This window comes from Empidonax traillii, unplaced genomic scaffold (assembly GCF_003031625.1).
Source record: "Empidonax traillii isolate 1590-97213 ecotype Southwest subspecies unplaced genomic scaffold, ASM303162v1 scaffold654:size409090, whole genome shotgun sequence".
NCBI classification, from domain to species: domain Eukaryota; kingdom Metazoa; phylum Chordata; class Aves; order Passeriformes; family Tyrannidae; genus Empidonax; species Empidonax traillii.
The window spans coordinates 272215-277562 of record NW_020955847.1 but is presented as its reverse complement, the minus strand read 5'-3'; the positions used below and the strand labels follow the sequence as shown (position 1 = coordinate 277562).

The 5348-nt window shown below is 49.5% G+C and overlaps 1 protein-coding gene across 1 annotated transcript in view; it reads right to left on the bottom strand.

Annotated features, from left to right (window-relative positions):
* The window catches only part of HIVEP3 (human immunodeficiency virus type I enhancer binding protein 3), a 270521-nt gene that overhangs the window by 63560 nt on the left and 201613 nt on the right, over positions 1-5348 (bottom strand). Inside the window, exon 5 of the mRNA XM_027899286.1 lies at positions 1775-1839. The gene's annotated coding sequence lies outside the window, so the exon portion shown is untranslated. The remainder of the gene's footprint in view (positions 1-1774; positions 1840-5348) is intronic.

The following is a 5348-nucleotide window of genomic DNA, read 5'->3' as shown; positions in this document are numbered from 1 at the left end:
AGCAGAGCTCCAGCCCGTGCACGGCACTGGCACGACGACAGCAAAGCTTTAAGGAACAAGTCCCATGGATTACATGGCACATGGTTTCCAGCTGCTCCCACTGCATGTCTGTGGCCAAATCCAAAGCACAAGCACTAAAACTGGGGGATTCCAGCTCTTATTTCCATTCAAACATCATTTCTTAGGGTTTCACTTGAAATGCAGCGAACAGGACCAGGAACGCCTGTTCCACCAGGGTGAGAAGACAAAGGCTACCACACTGATGGAAGGAATCAGTGACATCATTTTAATGGGACCAGAATTTTACTCCAAAGCCTGAGATAAAATGCTTGGAGGAATGCTCAGAAAAATGCTCAATTAGAAAGTCACAGCTGCTGGTGTTCTGAATTCCCTTATTACGGCTGAGATGGATTCCTGCAAACAGGCCCAGACACACAGTCCTTCCCAGCCCTAATCCTCACCCAAGCCCTCCTAAAGGAGTTCTCCTAACCACTGCCAAACCTTAGGCTGCCCCCTCTGCCTGGGACTAGCACCACATTCATGCAGCCATGCCTCCAAACAAGCTCTTTCCCATCAGATTTGGGATTGAGACCCCGATAAATGGGAAGAGGCTGTGCCTGACACCTGAGCTCCAGGTGGGAACGGCACTGAAAAGACATCAGGGCTTTCTCTATACTCTGCTTGGCCTCCAGAATTCATTCCTTTCAAGTGACATGTGGGAAAACTGCAGTGCTTGGCTTTCTCTCACTTGCCTTTTGTTTCCAGGACCCTGAAACACCTCGTTTCTGGGGATCCTTAAATCTTGCTGGTGGCAAAAACCTCTTGTATGTGACACTCAAGCAAATGGAGGGATTTTCTGCTGCCTGGTCCTGTCCCAGCCAGATCAAGATCCGGTGGGATTACTGGGAAGCTCTTTGGGCTCTGCCATTTCTGCCCATTCCAACCATAACAGCATTTTCCTCTACACACCAAATTTTAACCTGGTGCTAAGGCTTACGTGGTGTGTTACTAGAAAATCCACCCTGTTTATTGCCCGTGGTAACTTTTAAGTCAAACTTTAGACAAATTTAACCGATGGCCAACATATTTGGCACATGTTAAATATGACATATATATATATATATAAAATTAAATCTATGTTAAATATACTTTAAAACCTCACTTGTGCAGTGAACTCAGCACAGCACAGATTCTTGCTGAGGGACAGGTACAGCTCCTCCTCTACTGGCAGGCACTGAAATACCCTGCCTATGGAAAAACCACATTCAGCATTTCCCCCTTTTTGATTTAAATCAATCTGGAGGCACACATCTGTGGGAAAACACATCCCTTTTGTCAGTAGCTCATGGTCTCCTTACAAAAAAACCTGCAAGCCCATGCCTAAGAGCAGATGAGGTGCTGGGCCAAGCACAGGGTGTAGGGTTTGCTGCTACCTGGGGGTCATGGTCCTTGCAACCAGATCCCAAATTAGCTTTGAACAAAAGGGCAATGCCCATAAATAAAGTGACTGATGGCTAAGAGGGATTTAAAATGCAAAGAGCAGGCGGCAGAAGCAGCAGCAGATCTCCTCTAATTACCTCTTGTAACTCGACTCAGTGACGTGAAAATGCTTCTGCAGCACCCACAAGGCAAAAGTTTCTCAAATCTCTTGGAGAAACAGCAAAGTAAAGTGGACAAACAGAAAAGCAAGTCCTGTTCCCAGGTGGAATCCACTGTGAAGGGCAGTGAACACAGCCAGGGTAAGGCATGAGGGAAAAAAACAGAGATTACTCACAGTGGACTTGGGAGTCTGGAATTTTGAGGGTCTCTCTCTTTTATTTGCCCACGGTTTAGTTCAGTCTGGAAAAGAAAGAGCACGCTGGAATATGGTGTGTGCATTAAAAGGCCATCTCAGCAGTGAGCACCCAGGACTTAGAGCAGGTGCCCTGATGGGGAGGATTGCCTGGTAACCAAAACAGCAACACAAACTCAGCCTCAACAGCTGGAGAGCCCTCGGGGACCTCCCTCGGCGTGTTTACCCTGATGGTGACGTGTGTGCTCCCAGAAAACACATCTCTGGGGGATGTTCCCCCTCCTGGACCAGCTATTCCTTCCCCTGGACCAGGTATCTCTCCTCCTGGATCAGGTTTTTCTCCTGGACCAGATTTTTCTCCTCCTGGACCAGGTGTCTCTTCTCCTGGACACTGTTTTTCTCCTGGAGCAGGTAACCCTCCTCCTGGGGCAGGTTTTTCTCCCCCTGGACTAGGTTACTCCTGAACCAGGTATTCCCCCCCCTGACCCCTGTTTTTCTCCTGGAGCAGTGTCCCTCCTCCTGGCCCAGGCTGCAAGGGGAGCAGAGCCTGGCTGGTGTCAGCACAGGCAGGTGCAGCACAGACAAAGTGAAAGCTCCACACCCTGGCACAGGTTTCAGGTCTGCTCAGGGACTGGGTGTCCAGATCAGCACCCAGGTGCTGCAGCCCTTCCTCCAAAGCTCCTACTTGGTCTTGAGTTTTGCATTTAGAGCACCTTCAGTTTGAAGTAAATCACTCAGTTGCTCCACATTTACCTTCCACAAACCTCTTAAAAAGACTGAAAACTAACACCTCCCAACACCACCAACAAACACCTCCTAACACCACCAACAAACACCTCCTAACACCTCTCCTGTGAAGATGGGCTGGGAGAGCTGGGGGGGTTCACCTGGAGAAGAGAAGGATCCAGGGACACCTGAGAGCCCCTTGCAGGGCCTAAAGGGGCTCCAGGAGAGCTGGAGAGGGACTGGGGACAAGGGATGGAGGGACAGGACACAGGGAATGGCTTCCCACTGCCAGAGGGCAGGGACAGATGGGAGACTGGGGAGAAATAACTCCCTCTGAGGGTGGGCAGGCCCTGGCACAGGTTGCCCAGAGAAGCTGTGGCTGCCCCTGGATCCCTGGAAGTGTCCAAGGCCAGGTTGGAGCACCCTGGGCTGGTGGAAGGTGTCCCTGCCCGTGGCAGGGGGTGGAATGAGATGAGCTTTAAGGTGCTTCCAACCCAAACCACTCTGTGATTCACGTGTTTGACTCCAACACGTGCAACATCTGCTGAGCTGCCGTGGCCTTGCTGGGGGGGGAGGGACGACAATTCAAGTGACCTGGGTTCAATTCCCACTTTGGTTACACATTTCCTGTGTGAAACTGGGCAAGTCACCTCATTTACGGTCTGTGTGAGTCCCTGCTGCTAAAAAGGGGACACTTCCTCCTTCCCCAGATGTGATGTGAGTCATCCATGAGTGTCTGTGGGGCCCACGGACACCGCGGGAAGGGAGAGACCCACGGAGATAAACAGGGATCCATCTAACTAAGAACAGCTGGGAAGACATCCAGGAGACTTTCCCTGCTCATTAAAAAGTCTGGGACTGAGTGATGGAATGCTGTGCTTATTCACTTTTACTTGCCCCCCACGTGGTTTCAGCCATTTTCCTCCCCACCCTTCCAGCAAAGGGTGACCCATGAGGAAATCAGATGAACAAACCCAACCCTTCAATCAGCCAGCGAGGCTTGAGCAAAGGGTTAAATAGTGAATTTCATAACTTCAAAGAGGCTTTCCAGAAAAGCCTTTGAGTCGGAACAGGGAAACTGTTGCAAAATCTGCATATTTTCGAGCTAAATATTCCCAGAAATATCCCCATCACAGCTAGAAGGGGAAATAAAGCAGCGAGCCCTGTGCAGGCTGAGGAGCAGCAGCAGCAGAAAGGCACCACCAGAGCTCCCTCCATCCTGCTCACACTCACAAACCACACCACACATGGCAGTTCCAGCCCTCCCTGGAAGTCAAAACTCAGTTTTTCCCCATCCAGGCAGACCCAGCACTCACACAGATGCTCCTGGACAAGCTCATGGCTGCTCCATTTCCACCAGTAAGCCCAATTGGGATTTGAATCCAAGCTCCTGTAGGCAGACAGGGCATGCCAAAACACTCTTGTGTTCCTCAGGGGTTGTCATATAACAAATATATATTTATATATTTAACAAATAATAAGTATATTTTATTTATATATAACAGATCTGCTATGTATAATTATAATATATAAATATTATAATAGAATTAATATATAAATAAATATAATAAATTAAATTTATAATAAATACATATTTGGAATAAAATTAATCCTGTTTTCTTGCAAACAAAACTCCAGAAAACCACTTTCTTTAGCAATGTCCAAGATGACCCTCAAGAACTGTTCAACCCCTGTGGCTGCGAGGAGGGATTCTGAGCATCACCACCACACCTCCTCCCTGCTGCTGACCCTTCTCACACCCTCCCAAGTGCAAGAAAGCAATCCTTTAATATTTTAAAACCACTCCTGCACAAGGATTCTTTCAAAATTCATCTGGGCTGAACACTCCAGACCTGCCAAAGCCAGAGTGGGAAGGCAGTTCTTGGAGGGCTGGTGATCCCATCCAAGGTAACGTGCCTCGCACGCAGCCCAGGCAGGAACTGCCTTTCCCTGTGTTCCCCTGCAGAGACTTTGGTTAAACCCATGTGTTGAGAAACCTTCCTAAATGTTTCTACAGAGTTTCAAACCACAGGAGTGAAAAAAAAAAAAAAAAAAAAAAAAGAAGGAAAAGGGACAACTCCGGTTCATCTGGAGTTTATGACTCCTGCTCCAGCTCATGATTGCAGGGTGAGTCAGTGGGGAACCAGGTTCCAGGCAGCACCACAGGCCTGCCCTCAGGCTTGGTAAAGCTCTGCTGAAAAAGGCTCCCCTTGACCCTCCCTGGACTTGGAGCTGTGTTTATCCTCAGGGAAAGCCTTGCCTTTCCTCTGTGGATGCACTCACAGACTATGGATGCACACACAGATTCTGGATGCACACACAGATTCTGGATGCACACAGATTCTGGATGCACAAATAGCCCAAGGAATGCACACACAGCCCAGGGATGCACACACAGCCCAGGTGATGGAGGTGATGCTTTGCATGTGTAGGACTCTGGCTCTCACCACACACAGCTCAACGAGCCCTGAGCAAACACACCCCATGAACCCACTGCAGGCAGGGCCTCAGCTGTACCTGAGGAGCAAAATTCACAGCACGGTAACACAGCAGGGATTTTAGAGAAAAACAGACCTAAATCAACCACTGAGGTGGAAAAAGGTTTGTCCCAGCACTTTTCATATTTCACAGAAACTCAGAGTGTGCTGAGCTGGGAGGGACCCCCAAGGACCATCCAGTCCAACCCTCAGCCCTGCACAGGCCCAGCCCCAAGAGTCACCCCCTGTGCCCCAGAGGATCAGCCAAAGCCTCCTGCAGCTCTGGCAGCCTTGGGGCTGTGCCCACTGCCCTGGGGAGCCTGTTCAGTGCCCAACCAGCCTGGGGGGGAAGA